At 48.3% G+C, this 26,592-nt stretch overlaps 1 protein-coding gene across 4 annotated transcripts in view; it reads right to left on the bottom strand.

Moving 5' to 3' along the window:
• MAPT (microtubule associated protein tau) overlaps positions 1–16,261 on the bottom strand; it is a 94,816-nt gene extending 78,555 nt beyond the window's left edge. For all 4 annotated transcript variants that reach the window (XM_044921896.1, XM_021678484.1, XM_021678485.1 and 1 more), the window contains exon 1: positions 16,159–16,261. The gene's annotated coding sequence lies outside the window, so the exon portion shown is untranslated. The remainder of the gene's footprint in view (positions 1–16,158) is intronic.
• Between the last annotated feature and the right edge of the window lie 10,331 nt (positions 16,262–26,592).

Raw genomic sequence — 26,592 nt, 5'->3', positions numbered from 1 at the left:
ACTCCTAGTGTAAGGAAGTCTACTTCCTGACAGCCTCAATCAGCTTTCTTGCAAATTTCTAAAGCCCCTTTCTTTGGCCCTGGCAATCAGGGTTGCCAGTTAAAATACAAGGCGCCCAGTTAAATCTGAATTTCAGATAAACAACAACTGTTTTAGTGTAAGTATGACCAAAGACTGCATGGGACATATTTAGAGTGATAGTTTCCCGTGGGCACTGTAACAAATTGCAAACTGATTTAAAACAACAGATATTTATTTTGTCATAGTTCTGGAGGCCAGAAGTCCAAAATCAGATCACTGGGCCAAAATCACGGTGTTGGCAAGGACTCGCTCACTCCCACCGGAAGTTCTAGAAGAAAATCCTTTGCCTCTTCCAACTTCTGGTGGCTGCTGGACTCCACGTCACTCCACGTAACTCCAACCTGTGCCCCCTGTCATCAATCACAGGGTCTTCTAATCTCTCTCTGCCTCCCTCTTGTAAGGACACAAGTGACTGCATTTATCACCTGCCCAGATAATACAGGGTAATCTCATCTCAAGATGCTTCAGTGAATGACATCTGCAAAGATCCTTTTTCTAAATAAGGTCATATTCACAGTTTTGGGGATTAGGAGCTGATATCTTTGGGGGGCATTTTGCTGCCTATCACACTTACACTAAAAAAAAAAAAAAATTGTTGTTTATCTGAAATTGAAATTTAACCAGGCATCCAGGAGTTTAATCTGCTAATTCTGACAGCCTTCCCTGGGCCTGAGTTTCTCCTGAGATGGCAGGGACTTAAGCAGTTTGTCTTCACCTGCTCATCACTCCTCCTGGAATGAGCTTGGGGACCAGGCCTCAGACCCAATCCTGCTCATCAAAATCTTTTGTCTTTGAAGTAGGGCTCATGGTTTATGGTGGCGTTCCGGTTTTCAGGAGAATCTAAAGGCTTAAACTAATACAAAGTCTTAGCTTTTGAAAAGATTCTGGCAAAAGATGCACGCATTTCTACTTTTAACACTCAAAACTCCAAATGCTGACCTATACTTCTCCCCACTTCAGGTCTTTATATGAAAGCATTAAGAGAAAATATAGCATTGGATTTGTTTTCTTTGTTGTTGTTTTAAATTTATTTATTTGAGAGAGAGAGCGGGGGTGGGGGTGGGGGAAAGGGAGAGAGAGAATTCCAAGCAGACTCCTGGCTGAGCACAGAGCCTGATATGGGGCTCGATCTCATGACCCTGAGATCACAATCTGAGCAGAACACAACCTGAGCAGAACACAACCAAGAGTCTGATGCTCAACTGACTGTGCTACCCAGGCGCCCCAACTAACTGGAATTTAAATAAAAACTTGAAACTACAAAAAAAAAAAGTTGCATGCTCCACCAACTGCGTCAACCAGGTGCCCCAGAACTGTATTTGATATAAAAGGACTGGGTATTAAAATCATAAAGTGGGAGGTGCCTGGGTGGCTCAGTCAGTTAAACGTCCGACTCTTGATTTTGGCTCCAGATACGACCTTGGGGTCATGAGATCGAGGCCCACATCGGGCTCCACACTGGGTGTGTAGCCTGCTTACAATTCTCTCTCCCTCTGCCCCTCCCCCCCCAACTCACTCGAACACTCTCTCTCTCTAAAAATAAATAAATAAATGATCATAAAGTGACATGTCACCCACAAATATACAGGTTACACACCTATTTCCCTTTCAGTTCTCAAGTCTCTTTAAGAAAGGCCTTAAGTTTTAATCAGTATTGAATTCACGCAGTCATCCATCTATCCATTCTTTAAAGAATTATCAAGCGTTTATTCTGTGCCGTGTGCTGAGCCAGTCACCGAAGATACAAAGATACTGGGGCTCCTTGCTCCCCAGGGAGGCCCCAACAGTGGAATCGGACAAAACTGTGGAAATTAAACACAAAATAATGGGTCCTAGTGATGTGAAAGCACAAAGTGTTAATCAATTTGCTTTGAAACTAGAGAAAAACCCAATTACTTTACTAATTATCTTTAAATTCTAGCAACCGTTTTTAGCTGTTAGTTAAGGAAAAAATAACTTGTACTACAAGATGTGTTACTTAGCGGGGTCTGCTTTAACACGATAGAGGTTTCTTCCTCTCCCGTGTCTCCCGGACCCCTGGAAATGTGGGTGATGGCAGCAAAGCAAATCATCAGGGCAAGCCCAGTGGTTCAGCCAGAGGGGTCTGCTTGGACTCCGTGATTTCTCCCTTTACCTGCAGTGCCACTCCCTCCCCATTCCTAGGGTGCAGGGAGCATTTCGGGGGGGGCACAAATTCCCACACCCCAAACACCCCAAACACATCTTAAGCTGAACAGACTTTTAAGAAGAAAAAGCAATCTCTTCATTTAATAATCATAAAGCTAAAATTCCAGGTCACTGACATACATATATTTAAGAAAAAAATCAAAAGCTTTTTTTTTTTTATCCTGGGGAGGGGTGTGGGAAACTGTGAGGTCTCCTCTCCCCTACCCCCTTACTCAGGCACTGGCCGTTTAACAAGTAGTAAGATCCCTCAGGCTAAAGCAATGAATGGAGATCCAAGGATGGAAAAGCCAGGGTGAGGCCTGCTCTTTTTTTTTTTTTTTTAAAGATTTTATTTATTTATTTGACAGAGAGAGACACAGCGAGAGAGGGAACACCAGCAGGGGGAGGGGGAGAGGGAGAAGCAGGCTCCCCGCATAGCAGGGAGCCCGATGTGGGACTTGATCCCAGGACCCTGGGATCATGACCTGAGCCGAAGGCAGTCGCTTAACCAACTGAGCCACCCAGGCGCCCTTTTTTTTTTTTTTTTTTAAGATTTTATTTATTTATTTGACAGAGAGAGAGACAGCGAGAGAGGGAACACAAGCGGGGGAGTGGGAGAAGGAGAAGCAGGCTTCCCGTGGAGCAGGGAGCCCCATGTGGGGCTCAATCCCAGGACCCTGGGATCATGACCTGAACAGGCAGACACTTAATGACTCAGCCACCCAGGCCCCCAAGGCCTGCTCTTGAGAAGCAGCAGTTCTGGGTTCAAATCCCAGGTCGGTCTAAAACTAGCCATGTGATTTTGAGGTGCCACTTAACTTTACTGAACCCCACTTAACCTCCCTGAACCTCAGTTTCATCATCTGGAAAAGGGAAAAGAATTTTTAAAGGCTCACATCAAGAACTAAATGAGATCATATAAACTGTAAAGTACTATCTGCTTGTTAGCAATTTGGGGAAAGAGGAGACCCCCTAGCACCCCAACATCACACCATGTAGGCCACCCAAATGTGAGCCCTGCCCTATGCCTGGTGTTAAAAATGTTCCCTTATGACTCCCCTCTCCCAAATATCTAAATAAGAATGTTAAAATAAATCAGCTTTTAAAATGAGACTGACCATTCCCTAATTAGTCCAAATTAGAACAATATTAGTATGTCCAGAAAGCCAGGTCATCCCAAGTGTTCTCTTCAAACTTGGGCCCACTGGGGACAGGGTCTGTTCTACTAGAAGGGAGCAATCCCAGGAGCCTCAGTCATTAAGTCCCAGTGACGTAGGGTCTGGTGCCTATAATGTGGCCATAACCTTTGATGATGAATGAGCTCCCTGCACCAAGAGGCCCAGATGTGGCCAGCATGCCCTGGCCTGTCCAATGGGCAAGAGAGCTGCCCTCTGCCTAGCATTCCCATGCTCCTAACTTTGCATCCAGTGCTTTGCGCAAAGGGGTCAGCACCCTACAGCTCCCATCCAGATCCACGAGAGCTAAGCAGGCCTGTGCTCAGTGCCGAGACCAACAACGTTCCTCCAGGTGGCCCCGTCTTTCAGTTTGGGGTGCTTTTAAGAATGTTCTTGAAGAACTACTCACACTACTCAAACCCTGAATACAATTTATTATTATGAATACCATGAAATGATCACGGTTCTCCCCCCACCCCAGAAAAACCCAAGAAAACAAACTAGGGTGGGAATCTCACATATGGTATATAGTTTAATTTAGAGCTAGTGGATTTTAAAAAAAAAGAAAAGTTGGGGAGGAGGGAGGCAGGTACAGAACTGAGAAATGGCTCTTGTTTTCTTTAGATGCAAGGGTGGCTGTGGAAATGTATTTCAGTATCATAAAAGTGCCTGGTGAGGTTGCAATTCTAAATATGCACTATGTGTGACCCCCAACCCTATCCGTGTAAGCCTCCTTTCTCTCCTCCCCATCATTCCCCCTTTTCCTAGTCCTAGAGGTGAACTGCAGTGGTGTAGACATGGGGGAAATAAAGTGGACTGTCGAGTGAGGGGGATCAGACAGTGCACCAGGAGGCTGTATGATGCCATCCAGCCCCTCCCTCCCTCCCACTTTTTCCTAATAGCAGACAGTCTGGCCCAGGGAAAACGCCCACTTTGAATTAAATTTCTCCCTGTAGACACTGCCTGGGAACCTGAATGTCATCTCCCCTGAGTTTAGACACCCAGGCCCCTCCTGGCCACTTTCCCAGCCTTCAGTCACACATAAACCCTCCAGAGAAGTGTGGCAGGTGTGGACATTTTTCATGCTTTGTGTAAACTGGAAGAAAAATGAGCTTCTCCCTTGGATAAGTGTCGACCTGCCCATACACTAAATTTGGTTCTGCCGTCCCCGGCAACATGAAGCCAAAGCCCAGTTTAGAGGCTAGCTTTCGGTTTAAAATACTTTCTCCAGGCTCAGGTTGCATACGACCCATTCAGGGAGGCTGGAGGGCACAGCTTCTCTGGTCATTCGCACTAAAGACAGGTCTGTTGGCGTGGAGAGTGGACCGCGAGGGGAGGCACGGGAGGCATGAAGGCAGCAAGGCACAGGAATTGGGGAGAAGCATGATCTGGCTCCCGGGTGGTGAAGTCTCTGGGCCTCAGTCGGCTCCCCTGCAAAATGAGGATGATAATCCCTGCCTCAAGGGGGAGGGAGGGTTAAATGAGGCCATGTTTTTAGTAAAATAAATGCAACCGGCTAGCACCATTATTATCAGCATCTTCATAAAACAAAACCAGTTGAGACCAATAGGGAGTATGTTAAGTCCGTCTGAAGTAGGGCAGCCGGGCTGTTGGCAGGCTGGGGTTACACACGTGCCCTGACATACTACCCACCATCCACACGCAAGAGAAGCCCTCCACTCCCAGGACAAACACAGCTGGACGATAACCCAGCTCCAGCTCCATTCAAATTCCAAGTGCAAGCGCTTCAATTAATGACACTTCGCCAAGCCTCTGGCCACCACACAGCCATCAGAGTATCGTACCACCTAAGTCAACTCCAGCCTTTAATTTAATCACTATTGCCTTAATCGGTTCCCTTCCTGGGCTGAACACTGAGTAGCCAGAAGAGGCTGCCCCTGGGCATAATTAGAATAGGAGATTCTGTACCAAGTCCCTGTCTGATTAGGAAGAAACTGAAAACCCCCGCAAAAACGGAAAGGCTCCCAGGAAATGCCATCTGAGGGTCACGATACAGGTCAGGGAGGCCCCCGCCCCTCTCCGGAGAAGTCGGCGCCAGCAGGGGCAGGGGATCACCTGAGGTTACCCTACAGGCACGACCACACTCTGTCCTGTCCTGCACTTTAGACGTCCTCTGTAAAGAAGGGAACCGACAAGACCAGTCCAGCCTGGACTGCAGCTGCCTGTCCATCTGTGCTGGGCACGGGCCCTGCTGATGGTTGCTCACCCCTGGGAATGAGCCTGCACCGTCCTGCCGCCAAGAGGGGAGCAGGGTGGTGGCAGCTGAATGATCTCAGGCATCGGGCTCCACTTGGCCCGTGGAGATTTCAGATCCGGCGCCTGACTCTGTCTCCCTGTGGCATTTGTCTCCTGAGCAGCTCGAAGGAATTCTCATAGACGGTTTTATTTCAGTTCTGCAACTACCCCATTCGAAGGGAGCCTGCATTATCAACCATTTGGGGGTGAGGGGGTTGCACAATCCCCATTTTACAGATGGAAAAATGGAGGCACAGGAAATCTTCCACTTTGCCCCGAGTCTCTTAAGTTGGTAAACAGGAAAGGTTGCAATTAAATTCAGGGTTTAGCCAGCAAGCCCACGCAGTGGGTGATAACAGGCCCATGGAATGAGGCGATGGCTAGCTTCTGGAATTCAGTCTTGTCAGCAATAAATGATAAGATCTTTTTTTTTTTTTTGAGTTCTTTATCACTTGGCCCAGATTATCAACTTATAACATGAATCCTGCCAGTTAAAAAATTTTTTTCCCATGCATTTCCCATCAGACATCAAGCATCGGTTCATAATTATTTATAGCACTTCAGTGACACTGTAAGGGATTTATTTTCATGTATTCGGTCTTTATTAACACTCTGCAGGGAACAGAGTGCAGCCATCGCTCCCTGCAGGGTGAAAGATGGAGGGACTCGAGATACAGGAGGCAGAACTGAACCCAGTGGAGGCGCCCAGCAGGCCGGTCCCATAGGATTAACCCTGGGGAAAGATTAAATAGGGTTAAAGCAGGTTCAGGTGAGTTTGTGACTGATCACTCCATTATTCAATCGGATTTAGGGATGTTCTTCGAAACCCTTCCTTTCTAAGCTTGGCTCATGGTGAGGCACAGGCAGAAGCTGCTGCACGTGGGTTGGGGCCGGTGTGGAATTTCCCTGTTCCTAGGGAAAAGACAAGACAGCATGTGGATGGCAGAAGGGCTGGGGACTCTTCCAAACAGCTATTCCTGGTGATTCTTGGCAAGGGGAGCTTTGAAAGGGACAGGTTCACACGAATTTATACCGCAATTATCACCGTACCCCAACACAGAAGATCATATACAAGTGTTTTACTCATATATACAACCTTTGCTTGGCTTATTAACATACCTTGATTTAAATTCTGATGCATTACCAATACTAAAGTTGAAAGCTGTCAGGTGTTCAGCAAACCTAATATAAAAAGTCTAGACCTACATCAAATAAGGGAGTGAATATTCACATTTAAATATATAATTATAATTATGGGGTGCCTGGGTGGCTCAGTCGGTTGGGCGTCTGACTCTTGGTTTCGGCTCGGGTCATGGTCTGGGGGTCCTAGGATCGAGCCCCATGTTGGGCTCTGCACTCAGCAGGGATCTGCTTGAGATCTCTCTTTCTCTCCCTCTGCCCCGCCTCCCCTTCCCACACGTGTGCTCGCACTCTCTCTCCAATAAAATAAATAAGTATTTTAAAAATATATATAATTATAATATTTATATGTACATATATTTTAAACCAAAGAGATTCTTTAAGTTGTAACTTTCCCTTGGACGTCAAAGCATTTGGTTTTAGATTATTAATTATCCAATAAGCCTCTTTTTGAGGGCTAGGCTGTGGGAGGGGGCATGAGTTAAGACAATAGTTTGGTGCCAATATGACCTACAAATCAATGGCTGAACTGGATTTGGTCCAGGACAATTCCGTTGACACATAATTTAGAACACTGGTTCTCATTCAGGTCCTTTACCCTGGAGGAGGGACACAGTTCCACAGTTCTATGAATTGGTCTTTCCCAGCCCTTCCTTCTTGGCATTATGTGTTGGCTGGAGATCACATGAGAGCAATTATGCACCCAGGGGTCTTCTAATATCCTTGGTGTCCGGGGGAGGAGGCCACGAAGATGAAAGCGCATCCCTGGGCTTTTTACGCTACGACTGCAGACTAATTCCGAAGACAACATCACCCAGCCTTCCTGGGAAAACAGAAACCCACAGATGGGTAGGTAAACTAGCAGCTGGGACCAGAGATAATTACATCCCTCTGCCCTTAGATGCCGGATTGAGCAGGAGAGGGGGCAAGACCAAAGGAAGGGCCATGAATGGAACATCATTTCCAATGGCTTCAGATTTAATTCTACCTTGCTGATTCAAAATGGTTTTTAATAGTTGGACCTTTATCTAAAATCCCTTCACTAAGGAGGGTTAATATAGTAGGTGGGATTTATATTTATTTTGGGTCTTATGGGAAGAATTTTCTAACACCCCCTTAACCTGGGATTTTATGTGAATGAATTCAAAGTGCTGAGCTCATCCTGGAAGGCAGGCAAGAGATGGGGCAGGCGGGGAAGATGACTGCCCACAATTCACTTAATACCAAAGTCTCCACAGTGGGCACTGTCCTGACTGACACCGTGTAAGAAGCAGAAAGGAAGGACTATAAATATTCAAGGCTGGGTCCACAGGACCTGATGTCCATGGCCAAGGCCTCCTCCTACCACAGCCAACCTTCTAGGCCCGTCACACTTGTTACCATAATCACATAATTTAAATAAGACGCAAGCCGACGAGATTCGGGTGCAAAATGAAAGGCAAACTCTTAAAATCATTAATTGGTTTTAGGAAAATCTAGTTGAACGCTTTGGAAAGACTTCATAAAAATGAGTAATTTTTTTTACTGTCAAACAAGATATTAAAGACTGTGAACGAAGCAGTAAAACTCTAGAGAGATTCTGCATTCAGATTACTCTTTAGTGTAAGCCCTTTTTCCAAGGAGCTAAAATCTGAATTCCTAAACAATGTATTATGAGTGTGGCTTAGGTAAAAAAGACAAGAAATTCCAACCAATTGATCCAAACACCAAGAGTATCATTTCATAATGATTTTTCTGATTTAATGACTTTTTAAAAACTAACATAGTATGACCCTCAGTCTTCATTTCATAGATAAGAAGGCTTCTTAAACCAAATTTAGTAATTCAGATATGAGCATGCTCATGGGATGCTTGGAGTTTCCTGGATTCAGAACATGTTGAGTTTGTTTTATTTAACATTTTCTGCTTGACTCTTCTCTTGACCATGAAGCCCGCTTGCCAGTTTACCAACTTCAACAGCCTGCTTAATTATTTCATTTGTAAATCCTCTCCTCCACTGCCTTCCATTACTTTCCCAATCCCATCTGTGCTCACCTTTTTTTTTTTAAGATTTTATTTGTTTATTTAACAGAGAGAGAGAGACAGCGAGAGAGGGAACACAAGCAGGGGGATTGGGAGAGGGAGAAGCAGGCTTCCCACCGAGCAGGGAGCCCGACGTGGGGCTCGATCCCAGGACCCTGGGATCATGACCTGAGCTGAAGGCAGTCGCTTAACGACTGAGCCACCCAGGTGCCCCTGTGCCCACTTTTTATTCAGTGAGTAAGCTAGTAAGAACTCTGAACCCAACACGCTAGCTAAGCCGGGTCACCGTTCCCAGGATGGTGGGAGGGCGCGGTTCAGCTCTGGCTGGTGTGGAGAGTACACAGTCTATTCCTGGTGTGGAGCAGATTTCAGGAAGGAAGAGGACAGAAGCGGAGACAACAGAAATAAGTTACTCCGCTTGCTTGTGGCAAGAATTCTGTCTGTACATTTAAACATGGGTGTGTGGGATTTTCGGGGGACCGGGGAGCTGCCCACTTCTATCTTGATCTTTAGTCAGTGCAACAGTTTATCTGTTACAAGTGTATCCATCAGCAGGGTCAGTAGATGCCTTTGCACATTCATCACAAGTGTTGATCCAGAGGCTGCTGCCCTTGAGACCATTCACTAAGCAATTTACTATGTGCCAGGCCCTGGGCTAAGCACTGCATCCCCTCCTTACCCCCTTTAAATCTCACAGCAAGCAGGGAGATAGGTACTGCCATACCCCAAGGTGAAGAAAACAACAAACTCCCCAAGAGGCTAAACAACACAGCTTGGGTCCCACAGACATTCCACTCCCTGGATTTGCACCCAGGAGGTCTGATCAGAGTCCATACCCTTAACCACTGGCCAAACCTAATACCTCTATCTGCAAGACACTGCCCTGCACCGAGGGCCTGTCGAGGAAGAAACAGTGTTTGCCTTCAAGACGCTCAGTAACCGTCCTTGAATAGTTGAGGCACAGAATACATTTTGGGCGGATTCATTCAAAAGTGCCCCTGATTGGAGATAGTACAGAGCCCACTGAAATGTCAACGCAGCAAAAAACAAATTCAGATAATCCACCTGAAAGTCATTCAAGTTTGTATTTTGGGGAAGCCGGTTTTAGCTGCACATCTGCAGAATGTCTCCTAATCAGAGAACCCAGAAAGTTCAGAAACCATCCCAAGATGGTCTCACACTGCTTGCCCACACTCAGGCTGAGGCCATCTCTGCAGGAAAGGAACCTGGCCAAGGTGGCGGGAGCATGGCGCCTAGAGACAGGAAAAGCATGGTTGGACAGTAACCCCTTTGGCGAGGTAATAGGGGTGAGACCGGCGTGTATGGTGTATGTCTGATGGCCCACACAGGGTCGGCTGCAGAATGACAGTGGCCTTTGATCTTCCCCCAGGTGGAGGGGCAGTGTGTCCTGGGGTTGAAGGATTCCAGGCAGCCCCCCTGTGCCACAGCATAAAGGAATATTTACTGCAGAGACTGGGCCCCAAGAAGTGAGAAAAGCCTCCAGGCCCACCTTTGCCAAGTGAGCCCTGAGATTCCTGCATGAGGCCCTTCCCATGTCCACCCAAATCAACTCAGCCACAGGCTCAGAGCTGGTCCCACTGGCTGGTGCCAAAACTTCGATCCCTCTGAGGGCACTGTCCACTGTCCATAGATGAGGATCTGCTGTCCCTAAAACCTCACCGATTTGACCGTGACCATAGCTGAGTCTATGTCATGATCCCCCAGACTTGATTTCTAGCCTTCTCTGAGCCAGTCAGAACCAGCTGCTCCTTTGTATGACAGAACCATCTTGAAAACCTGGGTCTGGGGGAAGAGGTTTAAGGTCCCTGAGATGTTTTCTCTTTGTTTTATAAACAGAGACACAGAGGTTGAGTTAAATCCCTTGCTCCATGTGTCAAGGCTAGACCAGAAATTATGAGCTTTAGGTTGTGCTCCAATTACAGACTCTTTCAAAAGTTCATTTTGTGAGTCAGTGGCTTTGGAATTTGAATCTTCCACTGGGTCAATGTTACAGATCATGCTTGGGTTCCCAGGCTAGCCCACAAAGACCTATTAAAGCCACACGTAGCTGAGAAGGGGAAGGAGCTAGGGTCGGACTTCCAGCTCTACCACTCACTGGTTGTGTGACCTGTAGTGAGTTACTAAACCTCTCTGTACTTCAGTTTCTCCATACGTAACAGAGATAATAACAGCACCTGCTACAAAAGGGGGCTGTTGGGAGGATGAAATGAGATCATCTCTGGGGAGCACTTAGAACAGCGCCTCCTAAAAGACACTCCCTAAACGTAACTGCCATTATGATAGGAGTGCCAAAGTAACAATGTTTCTATAGCAGGGCTTCTGACCCTGGCATGAGCGACATTTGGGGCTGGATATTCTTTGATGTGGGGGACTGTCCTGTGCACTGCAGGAGGTTTGGCAGTGTCTCTGGTTTCTACCCACTAGGTGCCTGTTGCACCCACCCCAGTTGTGAAAATTAAAAGCATCTCTAGACATCTCAATGGCCCTGGGGACTGAACACCACTGTTTTACAGGAAAACAGCCAAGAGTCCCAGCTGGAATATTGGGGTCCTCTCCCAGAAGCAGCCCAGCTGGTGAGGCAGCAGTCTTCTCTTCCCCTCACCTGCTCAGGTGTGCCCCTCAATGCCGGGGCTCCTGCAAATCACTGTGGAAGCAGCGAGGGTGGCAAGTTAGGAGCGATTAATCAGGTGGATATTTCTGGGGATGTGGAGGGGTTGAGGGGCAGTTTTTGAAGTGGGATAATGAAAAATGCAGGGCAGGAGGAAGGGGAAGGGGCAGAGACAAATGGGGTTTCCCACCCCATCCTTCTGACCTCTGGCACCAGGAGAACCTAGAGTCCCAGAGATGACAGGGCAGGGTCTTCTTTCCCCCTGGGGTATTGTGTGCTTTCTTCCCACCCTCTCTCCTGAACTCTTCTGGCCAACCAGGGTGGGGTGAGTAGTGGGGACCGGGCTCTGGGGCCAAGGAGTGCTGTACCGGGAAGGGAGAAGGCTCAGAAGCAGAGGAGGGAGGGTGTGGAGGTGCACCAAGGGGCACAGGCCGCTTTCTGGGTGCCAGTTGGACACTGATAGGGGACAAACTGGACTGGATTTGTCCCCAAACCTTCCTGATGCCATGACCTTGAATATAGCTCCCCATTCTATTTTCTTTTTGCCACCTTTTTGACCTGCATTTTCCCATTTTGCCCATTTATTTGTATGTCTAGCACTGTATTAAGCCTCTGGGGGTGTTTTTATTTGTTTCTGAGTGATTCTTTTTCAAGGTGGGAGTAAGGAGAATACTATCTAGTTGGAAAACTATCATGTGTTTAACTAGAAAATTAATATATGTTCATATACAGCTGTGGAGCCACTCAAACCATATTCATATACATAAATGCTGAGGGAAGTTGTAATAAAACACAACTTTTAAAAATTTTCAACAAATGGGCTTCATGAACTGATGTTAAAAGGGCAGAAAGAAAATTCAGCCTAAACAAAGGGCACTACAATCCTATTACATCTCCAGGCTGGCACTGCCCTCCAAGGGCATGTGGGTCAAAGTGCCTGTTCAATAGAAGGGGCTCTTTCCCCAATTGGAGTATATCTGACCCTTTCTCAGTCAAACTGATTCTAAGTTTTCTTGCAATTTGTGGGAATAATCCGTTTCTTTTGTTCCTGTCAGGGATGCTGAGCCTGATACCTGAAACCAGTTCAAAGCCACGCCCTTCCACCAAGGGCAGATGCAGAGGAGGTCTGTGTGGGGCAGGCACATACAACATGGACTGTCACTCGTCCAAAACCCAGCAAAGCCAACAAAACTCTCCCACAAACTATCCAAAGGCAACCCCAAGAGCCAAGCCTGGTTATTGCAGTAAACACAAGCTGTTTCAGAAGCAACTGTTGGTCAAGAAATTGATTAGCTTCAGGAGTCACTGGAGACCAGCCACTGGGATGGAGTGGGATGGGGTGGTAATTCATTTATTGTATAGAGGAAGGGTTTGGGGATGGAGGAATAGATAAGCAATTCTTATCTAGCAAACCTAAGCAGCATCATAAAATGCAAAATAATACCTTCATTAATTTTGGTAGGAAAGACATTTCTTTTTCTGCTGTAGGACAGTCAGTTGGAGGGGTAAGGGATCAAAAAGCCATCCTGCCGAACCTGAGCACACAGGAGAGGTGGCCTGGAGAGCCAGGCCCCGCAGTCGCTCTCCCAGGATCCATCATCCATCCCAACTCAGCCCAGCTGGAGACCGGGCCGGGAGGTTCCTGGGTGCCAGAGGCCAAGTGGGGTCGTAAATGAGCTCCCGCCTGATGGGGATAGGGGACAGGAATCGATGGCCCTCGGATCCGTGCCCGGACATTTCCCGTCGGAGCATGGGCGCAAATGCTGCATCCCTCGAGATCCCGGGAGGGGGAGGGGGAGGAGGGAAGCCGTTAGTTCAAGCGCGCGGAGAGCTGGGATGGTGTTTCCAAATCCGCTTACGAAGATCCATCCCCTGGCGCCCGGGATGCAGATCAAGAGACCCACCAAAGCTCCAACACATTTCAAAATGGAGCAAAATCGCGGACGTCTGGACTGCGCTTTGTTTCCGGCATTGAGCTAAATGTGCTCGCTCCCGCCACGCTCCCTTTCCCTCCATCGACAGGAGGTGACCCCTCCGCCCTCGGTCCGCCCCGGGCACCCGTGGCCGCGGGTTACCGATTCTCAGGGCCGCTCCGAGACCCTCGCTCTGTCTGGAACCTGAATTCCGCGCCCAGTTCTAGGGTGGAGGAGGTGGAGAGGGGCGAGTGGAGAAGATGCTCGAAATGATCCTTGAGCCTCTCCTGCACGCCACCCTTGGCGGACTCAACTCTGCAGGGAGGCCCCACACTACCCGGGCTCCGACCTTCGACGCTACAGCGGGAAAGGTTCGGCCTGGCCTCTGGTGGGCTCTCGACCCGGAGCCGGACCATTCCCTGGACATTTGAATCAAGCTGTGCGGCTCGCGTGCATGATTCGGCTCCAGAGATGTTCATCCCTCTCGGAACTGCGCCCCCGCATCAGTTTGCAGCGATAGAATTAACCAGAAAACCACGCGGACCCGGCTCATCGCAGGAGGGCGAGGCTCGGACTCCTTTGCCAGGGGTCCATACCCCCTTCCCCGCTCCCGGCCCCGTTCCAAGGGAGGCGGTGTACTCGGGCATTCAAGTTAAAATCTTGTACGTTTCCAAAATAATATTTGGCCACAATAATAAGAATACACGAGGGACGCTGATCTGGGTGGCTGAGGCCGCCGGAGGCCCATTATAAAGAGTCACCCGCTCAGGGTTGAGGTGGGGGGGTCTCCCTCCAGCGGCCTGGGAAAGACTGAGGGGCCGCGGCCTCGCCTGCCCCTAGGGTTCTCAATCTTGGCTGGGAAGGGGCGGGGCAACGCCCAGAGGTCCCTTCATGGGACGCGTGTGATTTCCATAGCAACCACCCCTCCGCGACCCCCCCCCAGTCATCTCAGGAAAAATGGGTGTGGCCCGAAGCACAGGAGGAACCCTCTTGCCCTCTCCTTACATTCTCTCGCCTGGCGAAGCAACAGGGCATGAAGCGGAGAGGGGCTCCGCCTGCGCGCTGTCCCCGCCACCTCCCAGGGGTCGCTGGTGACCCTTGGTGGGCAGCCCGTGGGAGGTGGCCCCCAGGCCTCTCGGGGTGTAGGGAGGGTCTTCCTCCCTCTGCGGCCCCCCGCACAGCGCGCAGAGATCTCGAATCCCAGCCCTTCGGCCCCGCGGACGCTTCCTGGCGCGCCACCCGGCTCCAGGAGGGGGCCGAGCGGGGTCACGCCCGTTCCATCCGTGCCCCCAGGGCTGTGACTGGGGTTCCTTGACCCCACCAGCCCGAGGTCTAACAGAGGGCTCGAAAATGAGGGGCGGAAAATAGGGGGGAAGGCGGGGGCCTAGGTTAAACCTCTCATAGATAAGAGCCAAAAAAAACAGGGCTGGCAGCGCAGATCACGTAAGCCCTACAAACAAAGCATCTAGCCCCCGAGAAAGATTCCAGGTGAACGCCCCCAGGGCTCAAGCTCACAGGAGCAAAATACCAAGATTTCAGCGTTGATTACTGAATTATTACTAAGTGGGGGTCCCCACTTAATTACAGTCCCCGCCCTGTCCTCCAAAGCCTAGCCACCCGGCTTGGCACGGTACAGTAAAGACGTGACACGCCGCAAAAAGATGGCACCTCGCGTTTGGAAGGGGAAAAAAAAAGCAGGGGTGGGAGTGGGAGGAGGCACAGCCTACCCTCCCCCTCCTTGCCCACCCGGGTCCACACCCACTGCCGCAGTGAGGGGCGAGCCCTGCGCGCCAGCCCCGCGCCTCCCGCAGGGAGCGCTCACGCCGGACGCCAGGCGCAGAGCGCAGAGAAAGGGGCCCGCCCCGAAATGCACCTGCAGCCCCCGCGCCTGTCTGTGCACGGCTGCGGCTGCGAGCGCGAGCGAGCGGGGATCCGCCGCTGCCCAGTCCTTCCACATTGCAAGGCCAGGTGACTCCAGCCTTTTCGCCTTTCGGAGCCTCCACATCGGGATCCGCGCACTACCTTCTCTCGGGCACGGCGCTGCTCGCGTCTCGGTGCCAGGCGCGCGCAGGAGGAAGGGCAACTAAAGTGACAGCGCCTGGACCCCTCCCCATCTCCTCGATTCCACTCCCAGCCCCCAAATGTCCCCTGTGGGTTTCTGAAGGAGGAAAAGGGGGAGGGGGTGGGCCACCGCCTTAAATCAGGGGCAGTGAAAGCCCCACTGGAATTGCTGCCGGGGAGGTGTAGGGAGGGGTAGGCAGGGATTCATCTTTTCTAGAACCGGATCCATACCTTCCTGAAGGGCCTATGGCCAACCAAAGCAGAGAAATCGGATTACAGGTTCGGTTTCGGGGGTCGTCATTGGACACCCCCCAACACACACACATACAGACACACGCCCATTGCGGCAAAAGGTGACGATCGAGAGTGCACAGCAGCCCCCTCCCCCAGGTCACCGCCATCCGCGCCCCACCCTTCGGGCACAACCTCTGCCCGGGTCCGCGCGCAGCGGGTCTTTAAGGACACCCCCCAACACACACACACACACACACACGTACACACACACACGCGCGCGCGTGCATCCCTTGCATGGGTGCCTTTCCAAGACGCCCTAGTCCCAGCCCCGGAGCGCACAGGGCGCAGGGAGGGGCCCCAGCCGTTGCCCCCGACCTATGCTTACCTCATGAAACCCATCTCTGAGGCGGGGGACGAGGGGCGGCAGCCTGGGGGTGCAAGGGGGCGGACGAGGAGGCAGATTTAGGAGCCTCGCGCTTACCTGATAGTCGACAGAGGGCGAGGACAGTAGAGGAAAGAGAGGAGAAAGTGGCTGTGGTGGCAGCGGCAGAAGGCGGGCGGCGGCGGCGGCTCTGCTGCGGGTGCGGGAGCTGGTGGGTGGCGAAGATTGCGAGCGCGCGCACCAGCGAGAGGGCGCGCTCCCGAGGCCGGCGGGCGGCGCAGGCGCGAGCAGCGGGAGCGCGAGCCTCCCCAAGGGAGGGGTGGGCAGCGAGGCCTTCGCGGACGTTTTCTCCTCCGGCCACCAGTGGGCGCGCGCGAGCACCCCACCACTCGGCCCGCCCCAGCCTCCTGGCTCCCTCCTTTTGACGCTTCGCTTCTCCTCCCTCCCCTCCCTCGACACCTCGAGCCGCGGCGCTGGCCGCTACGCGCATGCGCGTTCCATGGCGCACGCGCACTTCGGGCTCCTCCCCTGGCTGGAGTCTTTGTCTAAGGGGCCTCCGCCATTGGGAGAGAGACTAGGTTCCCCTCCCTGGGTTTGGGAAGAAGCTGGTGCTCTGTCCCTCAGATCCGCTGCCCCTTTTCATTACTGTCCCGGGGTGATGTCCTATCTCGGGAAGGTCCTGGGCAGGTTTTCACACAGCTCCGCAGTCCGTCCACCCCGGAACTCAGGGCCTCCCCTGGGCTCGCTCTGCTTACGGCTGGCCAGGCATCCTGAGCCCTTGAGTTTCCTGAAATGGTCTCCCTTGTTGGAGATTAGTTTCCCTGGGTCAGCTTCCTTTCCACCTGCTTTCTTTCCACCCTTGTTATTGACCAAAGTGGATTTTTAGTAAATCCACTTTAAACAGACTTAGTCGTAATACAGGTTTTTGGTTTGGTTTTTAATAAGAAGCATTCAAATGTATTATTTATCTAACCGTGACCCTAGAATAAAATTTTAAATTAGACGAAGTTTCCAATAACGGTTATCACGTTGCAAAGTATTTTCATAAATACAGTTATTTTTAGCTTGCTTGTTGAAACACTGTTATTCTGTTAAGTAGAGCTTGGGATCCGAATTTCCAAGTGCCTGTTGGAGATTCTCACCTGGATAGCACACCTCACTGAAATTGACCAGTGGCTTTCATTCCCCCAGTCACCCGGCCCCAGGACTTTGGCCTTACTTGGTCTATCCAACATTTAATTTAAGCCCTGGCAGTGGGAGGCTTAATATGTATGGGGGTTGGAGGGCAGCCATCTTGTGCTAGGGGCATGGGGCATGTCCTGAAGCTTTAATGTGCATAGCACTTATATTCTCTTCAAAAAAACCCAAAACCAAAAAACAATGTTGTATGTTACACGTTAATACAAAAAGCAGGCTGTTAAAAATGCTTTATTCACACAGGATTAATATGTTATTGGGAGTACCGGATGGGTGATGAAGATGCACCGTTAATTTCTTCAACCACTGGTTCTGAGTCTCTGGAAATGACCTTTTTTATTGTTGCAACTGGCACCATCCTAGTTAAAGACTACCTTGGTTCTGGAAATGTAGTTACCTTACTGGTCTCCCTGTTTTCCTTTTCTCCCTATGTCAGCCCACCCTGCACCCTGTAGTCAGATCAGTCTAAGGAAGCAATCATTTTAATCATGGCACTCTCTTCTCAAAAATATCTAAAGGTTTCTAACTGCCCCTTAAATGAAGTTAAATCCTTAGCCTTGAACTCCTCAGCATTCAAGGAACCCCTGTCCTCTCCAGTTTTCTCTTCTCTCCTCTATGGTCAACTGATCTTGTTTGGCTGGCATTTCCTCACCTCTACTCTGGGGTTTTCTTTTGCTGACAAAGTCCTTGCCCTCTCTTCCCTTACCAAGGCCCTACCTAACCTTCAAACCCTAGCTCAAATTTTACCAAAGCCTCCCCTAGTCACCCTAACTGAAAGGGGTATTTCCAACCTCTAGAAGGAACTTAGAAAAGTTATTTATCTTCTCTGGGAAAGTGGAGAGGGAAGTGGAATTAATATCTATCTTGTAGCGTTGAAGTTTTGTTATCGTCCCCAATTGTTTCCTTTCCCTTTTTCCCGCATGGGGATTATATGTCCTAGCCTGTTACCATGGGATCTGCACTGCCTCCACTCTCTAATTCCCCACTGATGTTTGACTTTGGCCATGTGATGGTCTTAGGCTACTAGAATTAATGGACATGTTGTAGATTTGTCTGAGCAGAAGCTGTAAGAGGCGCAACTTTCTACTACTTTCGCTCTTTCTTCAGCCACCAGAATGACATGTCCTATAGGGCTGCACCTTCAGCCTAGGTCCCAGAATGAAAAAAAGACACAAGGAAGTACATGTAATATGAGTAAGAAATAGACATTTATTGTGTGAGTCACTGGGATTTTGAGAGTTGTCACCACAGCAAAGCTGATGATACAGGGATTAAATAAGAATATATACATTCTGGGGCGCCTGGGTGGCTCAGTCGGTTAAGCGTCTGCCTTCGGCTCAGGTCATGATCTCAGGGTCCTGGGATCGAGCCCCGCATGGCGGGAAGCCTGCTTCTCCCTCTCCCACTCCCCCTGCTTGTGTTCCCTCTCTTGCTGTGTCTCTCTCTGTCAAATAAATAAATAAAATCTTAAAAAAAAAAGAATATATACATTCTTATATATATATATATATTTCTTACACTGTGTGTTTTTGTATGTGTGTGCATGTGTGTAAAGTTTCTTTGCAGTGCCTGACAAATAGTGGGCATTCATTAGATGATAAATAGTAGTTATTTATTTTATTATCATGTTTGTTATCAATGCTTCTGCTACATGTGATTTTATTTCTATATGTAAAATAAACTATAGCAGTCAAATGAACAGGCATCCTCATTCAAATTCTTATTTCCTTTAAGATAAAGATGATTGTGAACTGACAAGGACCTGATGACACTGTGGTGCCCTGATATTGAAGATCACATTTGCCTACATTAAATTGAAGTAATGAGTGCTCAAAACAATTGTGAGCCGATCTGTCATTTAACTGTATATGCTGTGGAGTTGGGGAGTCATTCCAGATAATTTAATCACCGTGGGTAGCTAATGGCTCACTAATTGAGGCCAAGAAAATGCATCCCCTCCTTTTCTCCCTGCCCTTCCCTCTTGCTGAAATAGAAATCTCACGGCCACATTCAGCACGCCACACCCACCCTACAGAACCATAGAAGGTGGAATGGCATAGGGAAAGAGAACCAGATTAGGTTTCAGAAGAGTTGGGTCCTAATTTTAGCCATCTTGTGAGTCTTTAGACAAATTCATTAACTTCTCTGGACTTCAATTTCTTTATGTAATAGTGTCCCAGGTGGGATTAGAACTAAGCTCCAGATACCCATAGAATTTGGGCACTCTGCTACCAAATCTATTCATATACAATTTCAGTCAAGGTAAGCTAAACTGTTGGGGCGCCTGGGTGGCTCAGTCAGTTAAGCGTCTGCCTTCTGCTCAGGTCATGATCTCAGGGTCCTGGGATCAAGCCCCGCATCAGGCTCCCTGCTCAGTGGGGAGTCTGCTTCTCCCTCTCCCTCTGCCCCTCCCCTCTGCTTGTGTTCTCTCTCTCTTTCTCAAACAAATAAATAAAATCTATTTAAAAAAAAAAAGTAAGTTAAACCGTTGTAATAAACAGGCCCCAAAATGTAATAGCTCAAACACAACTCCCTTCACAGCCTAGGGGGGCAGTGTTCCGGGTAGGTAGGTGGCTTCCTCCACTTGAGGTTCAGCAACCCAGGCTCCTTTCATCTTGTGGCTCTGCCACTACTTAGAGCCTTCTTGTTGTTTGCTTGGTTGAGGCTGGGTCATCACATCCTGGGTCCAGTTGGCAGGAGAAGGAGCAAATGGAGGAAGCAGACTGGCTCTCTTAGAGACTGGACATGACATCTAATCATGTTCCACTGTTAGAATTTAATCACATGGCCACCCCAGCTGCAAGGGACACCAACATATGTGGAAGAATTGAGAAGAAGAGAAAGGATTTGGGTAGAAGGTAACAGTCTCCACCATACACACCTTGATTTACATAGAGGGTGAAAAAGACCTTTGGGAAAGAACCTGAACTTTTCTATCGTAAGATTCTCACATATGTGACTATGTCAGCAGATTTTTTTAAAAAAGATTTTATTTATTTGAGAGAGAGAGCACGCGCACAAGAGAGCAAAAACAGGGGAAGTAGCAGAGGGAGAGGGAGAAGCAGACTCCCCACTGAGCAGGGAGCCTGATGCAGGACTTGATCCCAGGACCCTGGGATCATTACCTGAGCTGAAGGCAGGTGCTCAAACAACTGAGCCACCCAGGTGCCCCAATGTCAGCGGATCTTGAGGTAGGTACTGGATAACTAGAGAACGATGATAGCCAAATTTCAAATTAAATTCTGGAGGAGGAGGCATCGTTGTATACCTTTTTGTCAGAGGGTTTTTAACCTTTTTAATTCCAGATCTCCCCAGGGGACCAGGCAGGCTGCTGTCGGGCTGGATCATAACTCATCTTCTTCCTCTGCTTAGTCCTGCTTCCTTTTCCTACTTCCTCAGGTGTCGACTGCATGTCCTAAAACACATTTGTTTTCTAAACTCTGGTTCTTGGACAACCCAACCTAGGACAACTGGTATCAGGAGTGGTCTAAGAAAGCAGATGATAAGATGCAGTTTGGGAGCTGGAAAGTTTGCTACCGCGCCTTCAGGGAGGATCCATCACTGGTGGTAGGTGGAACAGAGATAGCTCCTGGCATGAGGTGAGTCCAGTTGTTAAAACTGTAAATTGGGATGGGATACTGGTGGAGGGGTATGCACTAGGTGGTGTGAGATATCAGGTGTTTGAGGAAAAGGGTGGGGGGATTTGTAACTAAGGATAACATAACTGGGTGACTATTGCTAAATTCAATTGAGTAACCATCCTCCAAAGAAGCTTAAACTGCCAACCAAGGCCTGCTATGACTGGGTCAGAATCCTTGTTGGGAAAGGATGGGCCCTGACATATAAAATGGACATTTAGTGATGCCCTTGAAAATCCCAGATTCCCAGATTCCTTTGAACTCTCTGAGCCTGCAGGACCGCCCCCCTCCCCCTTGCTTGAAGAAAATGCAAAGTCATCTTCCCTTAAGTCATGTGGAATCCCTTCCCAATCTGCCCCCCTGCCATCAACTCCTCTCCAGGCCACTAAACATAACCAAGATTAAGTGGATCAGTGACTTAACTCAACCAGGGAAATGACTTGAGAGAGAGAAGGGAGAAAAGGAACAGCACCTCAAAGGAGCCGCAGATCTAACCAGCATTTACTATTGAGAACCTGGAGGGTACATGTGGGACTGGATTCTAAGGGTGCTTGATTAAGGGGGACAGGAATTTGATATCCAAGCAAAGACTCCTGGAGATGGTCTGCATTCCTTCCTAGAAGCATGAAAAAGACAGAGGCCACACTAAGTGGCATAGAAATGCCAGAATTGCATGGTGGCCAGTGGAGGAAGGCATTCATAGATTAAGGGCAGCGGGACTGCTGGAGTAGATATTTGGTGTAAAGTCCAGAAACCCCACCAGATGATAAAGTTTCACAGGGAAGCACAGAAGACAACTGAATCAAGGCCATAAGGAATGTGTTGATAAGAAGGACACCAGCATCAGTAGGTTGAGAGGAAATTCTCCTCTACAGGTCAGGTCTGCATAGGAGAGGCTCTTACAGAATTAGGCCAAATGAGAACAATGATGATGATAGGACCCAAGACAGTAGAGGCCAGATGTGGCCTTTAATCATCTATGTAGGTACAGGGTTCATCTTACCTGGTTTGTTGCAACCCTGAGCTTAATTTTAGGGGGACCCTAAGAGAAGTGGTGCCTGCCCTTGTCCCATCCAGAGTGGAAGTTACAAACTAGTGATTTATGTGGTTCTGTGCTAAATCCACAAAGCGCTAGGGACAGTCTGTACCAGCTTGTCACCATCATTTATAGAAAACGTAGAGATTGATTATTTGTACCTGTTTTCTGTTATGTAATCTCAGTTTCCATTATGGACCCAATCATGCAGGCTGATTTGGGCTATGTGACCAGATGCATATTAAAGACTGATGAGAATATAGCCTCCTTGAAATCAAGGCATCTTGTGCATATCCTGGTGGGTTATGATCCTAAGATGAAGTACATCCTATGTGACTGATGGGAAGCTGAGCCTGGGTGTCTCAGACACCTCTGATATTTACCTGTCATTTCTTGATCCTGCTACATTATTTCCTTTACTTTTATTAATACCCTATGGGGGTGTACTTTCTGGAGTCTCTTAAGTCCTTTCATTAATCCAAAGAGTCATAATTGGTGCGCTATCAGAAGCTGGATGGGGCGCCTGGGTGGCTCAGTTGGTTAAGCGACTGCCTTGGGCTCAGGTCATGATCCCAGGGTCCTAGGATCGAGCCCCGCATCTGGCTCCCTGCTCAACAGGGGGCCTGCTTCTTCCTCTCCCTCTGCCGCTCCCACTGCTTGTGCTCTCCTGCGCTCTCTCTCTGCCAAATAAATAAATAAAATCTTAAAAAAAAAAAGCTGGATGGATGGATGCATTTATCATAAATGACTGGTGAGGTTGGAGTGGCAGCCAGTGGGATTGACCTACAAAGAGTTAGGAAATCTGGTAGTGGAACACAGCCCTGGGGGCAAAAGAGATGGGCAGCCAGAAAGAAGAAGAAGATGGGCAGCTTGCACCATCAGAAGAAATCAAGGACAAATGATCAGGAAGCTAAGGCAGTCTGCCCAATAAGAAGTCGTGCTCCCTTGCCCGACCTGAGCCAGTTTTCAAATCCAGAACCAACTGATTGAAAAGAAGGCGGGATCTCCATTCAGAAGGACTCTGTAACACAATGGCAAGTGTATACTGGGGAAAGAGGAATGCCCAAATATTTTGAGGAGAGTTGGACTCAGGGTCTGAATTGACATTGATACCCCGAGACCTGAAGTATCATCAGGGTCCTCATGAGAGTGTGGGCATGTGAAGACCAGGTAATGAATGGAGTCCTGGCCAGGGTCTGGCTGGGAATGAGTCCATCGGTCCGTAGACCCCACCTAGTCATCATTCCCATGGTTCACATCTCCTTCTCTGACTCTGACGCCCCTGCCTCCCTGTTTGGTTTATAATCCTTATGATAACATTGCACCCACCCAGATAATCCAGGACAATCTTCCTATCTCAAGATCCATAATTTAATCATCAAAGTCCATTTGCCATATGAAATAACACATTCACATGGTCCAGGACATGGACATCTTTGGTGGGTGCATGGTTCTGCTTACCACAGAAGGCATGGTGACCAGGGCACAGACCCCTCAGGGGAGATTGCCTGGGTCATGCCTTAAGGTAAGCCCCAAGACCAGCAGAAATGCTAGCTGAGGACGAGGGGGATCTAAAATGGGTATTGGAGTAAGGGGATGGTGAGTATCAGTTGTGGCCCTAACACCTATTACAGCTGCAGGTGTTGAGAATTAATAGAACTAACTTTCCTAAGTTTCATCCAAGAAGAAAGGCCCACTGGAATATTGGAAAAACTGCTTCCTGAATATATGGAAAAATGGATCTGGATAGCTCAAGGGGTGAACTGGGATGGACATGGAGATAATGTACCACCTGGATCCGCTCTCAGGAAGGACTTGTTGCCCCAGCTAGGGTTTTGCAGTCAGCTGATGGCTTTCAGTTGTCACACCTTCCAGGGATGGCCACAGTTGCAGAGAGATGGCTCCTCCAAGGCCATGTCCTTCCTGGGGTACCTCACATTTAACAGCTAACCCAGGCACAGGGATGAATATTCAACATGGGGCAACCCTGATGGTCCATTTTGGCTCAGAGATTCCCACGAGGTCACCCAAAGCTGTTGTCAGGCCTGCACTGCAACTTGACTTCCCCTTTTGCACAATCCTGCTTCCCTCCTCTGCCTTCCACAGGTATTGATCCCAAGACGGGCACTGTCTAAATATCTTACATGCTAAATTCTGTCTCAGAATATGCTTCCCTGAGAACCCAGCCTGCCTCTGCATGAATGCATTAAATGACAAACTAGCACTGGGTTTAATGACTTTCCTAATTTCAAGTAGGGGTAAATATAAATGATACTTTGAGATATCTGTCATGCATGAACTATGATATGAAGATATCTATTAATGACAAAGTCACAGGTACTGTTAATACTACATTCAATACTGAAATGCTAAATTCCAGGAAAGGATGTAAAAATAAAGATGAATTTTTTCCCTTTTAAGTTCATGGACCCTCAGGTTAAGAACCCCTATCTTCTTTTTCTATGTAGTGAGGGGTTTAATAGGTCCATTTAATTGAATTAAATAAAGTCTACATTGAGATGAAACGAGCATTTCCTTTATAACTCAGTCTTCAATTCAGCTCTGAGTGAAAAATGCAACACAGCAGTGGTTTAAACAAGAGAAAATTGTATTTCTCTCGGAGCTCAGAAAGAGGAGCCAAAGGCTGATTTAGAAACTCCAAGACCTTTTTGGAGCCTATATCCATCTGTTTGGTTTCTCTATCATCCTTAGCATGTTCCTGTTGGGGAGCAAGAATTCCTGTTCCCCCAAAGGTCCTTCTAGCTGGACTTAGTTCATTCTGAACTAAGGAGAAATGAGTAGGGGTCTGGGATTTCAGAGGAATAGAATGTACTTCACAGGGCGATGAGAAGAGCAGATGTTTGGAAATTAGATGTTTGTCCTGCCATACAGATGGGTCACTCAGATAAAATTTATCTCTGCTAATAACCCTTATTCTGGGAAAGACCCCCAACCTAGATTCCTCTATGTAGTTAAGGGAGGCTAAAAATTTCTCTTGAGCCCACAGGGTCTCAAGCCTCCAGCTCAAAATAATCCACATGCCAAAGTGGCACTTTCGGGGGATGGGGATGTACTGTCCTGAACCCCTTCACTCCCTGAGAGTCCAAAATGGCTGCTTGAACTCCAGGCATCACATTCCCAGAAAGGAGGAAGAGATAAAGAAGGGTCATCTCTGTCCTTTAAGGATATTTCCTAGAAGTCACTTATAACATTCTTGTTAACATCCTGTTGGCCAGGATTTACACATGGCCTCGCATAGCTGCCAGGGAGGCTGGGAAATGTAGTCTTTATTGGAGAGGGCCTTGTGGCCAGATAAATACCAGCTCCAGGGGCAGGAAGAGATGTCAAGTAATAGCCACAGTAATGCTAGGAAGCCATCTCACTTGGTAATTCCTCTGAATGAGCAACCCATTCTTTCTCTTTGAAATAGATTCCTGAACATGTTTTTCATAACAAGACATTTGCTCTTGAGACATATGACAGCCTTCAAGACCAACGCTCCTTTATTTTCAACATAAAGTCGAAGGCCCAGATTCATGGCATACTTAGTTAGCCTCTAATGTATTTGTCTTGCCTAATTGTCTGCTAGGCAAGGTGTTTTGATGAGACACTTACAGTCCTCTCTCAAAGAAAACATAGGAAAATATCAATATAATACAGCTAGGGGTACCTGGGTGGCCCAGTCAGTTAAAGACCTGACTCTTGATTTTGGCTCAGATCATGATCTCAGGGTCATGAGATCGAGCCTGCATTGGGCTCCGCCCTTAGTGTGGAGTCTGTTTAAGATTTTCTCTCTCCTGAGCCTCGGTGGCTCAGTCTTTGGGCGTCTGCCTTCGGCTCGTGTCATGGTCCCCGGGTCCTGGGCTCGAGCCCCGCATTGGGCTCCCTGCTCAGTGGGAGGCCTGCTTCTCCCTCTCCCACTCCGCCTGCTTGTGTTCACTCTCCTTCTGTGTGTCTCTCTCTGTCAAATAAATAAATAGAATCTTTAAAAAAAAAAAAAGATCCTCTCTCTCCTTCTCCCTCTGCCCCTCCCTCTTGCTCACCCTCGCATGCACTCTCTCTCTCTCTCAAATAAACTCTTAAAAAAAAAAAAAAATATATATATATATATAATGCAGCTAAATTAGAAACTGAATATTTACAGACAAATGCATCACAATACAGAAGGAGCCATCACCAGATTTCCCTAAATGTCAGTTCCCCTGTTGCAGTTGAAATGCAGGTTGATTTACATGCAAATTTATAAACACCTTAGTTATGTAAAGTGAGGCAGATCCATGTTTTAATTGCTCTGGACTTAGCTCTCACTAATCATTGTTTAGGCTCAGGTTTTCCTATCTGCCTTTCTATTTCCTGAATGCCTCTTACTTATCACCTCTCCTTCCCTCCATTGCCCTGCTGAGGCCATTGCTCCTTGTCTCGGTTCCCTGGGTTCCAGCAGGAAGCAGGATGAACTGCAGATGAGGGTTTAGGTTACACATGACTCAGCAGTCAGCTCTATTGTCAAAAAAGCAAAGATGATTCTGGGGCTAGAAATAGGGACAACACATAACGGATCCATGATGTCATTCTCTCCTTATGTTTGGCTTTGCTCAGACACCCTGGATAGCCCAACCTAGGGGAGTTCAGGTAATTTGGGGAGTGCTCAGAGGAGAGCCCAAA

Source organism: Neomonachus schauinslandi, chromosome 15 (genome assembly GCF_002201575.2).
Source record: "Neomonachus schauinslandi chromosome 15, ASM220157v2, whole genome shotgun sequence".
In the NCBI taxonomy this organism is placed as follows: Eukaryota; Metazoa; Chordata; class Mammalia; order Carnivora; family Phocidae; genus Neomonachus; species Neomonachus schauinslandi.
The sequence above is the reverse complement of the archived record's forward strand: the minus strand, read 5'-3'. Positions and strand labels throughout refer to the sequence as shown.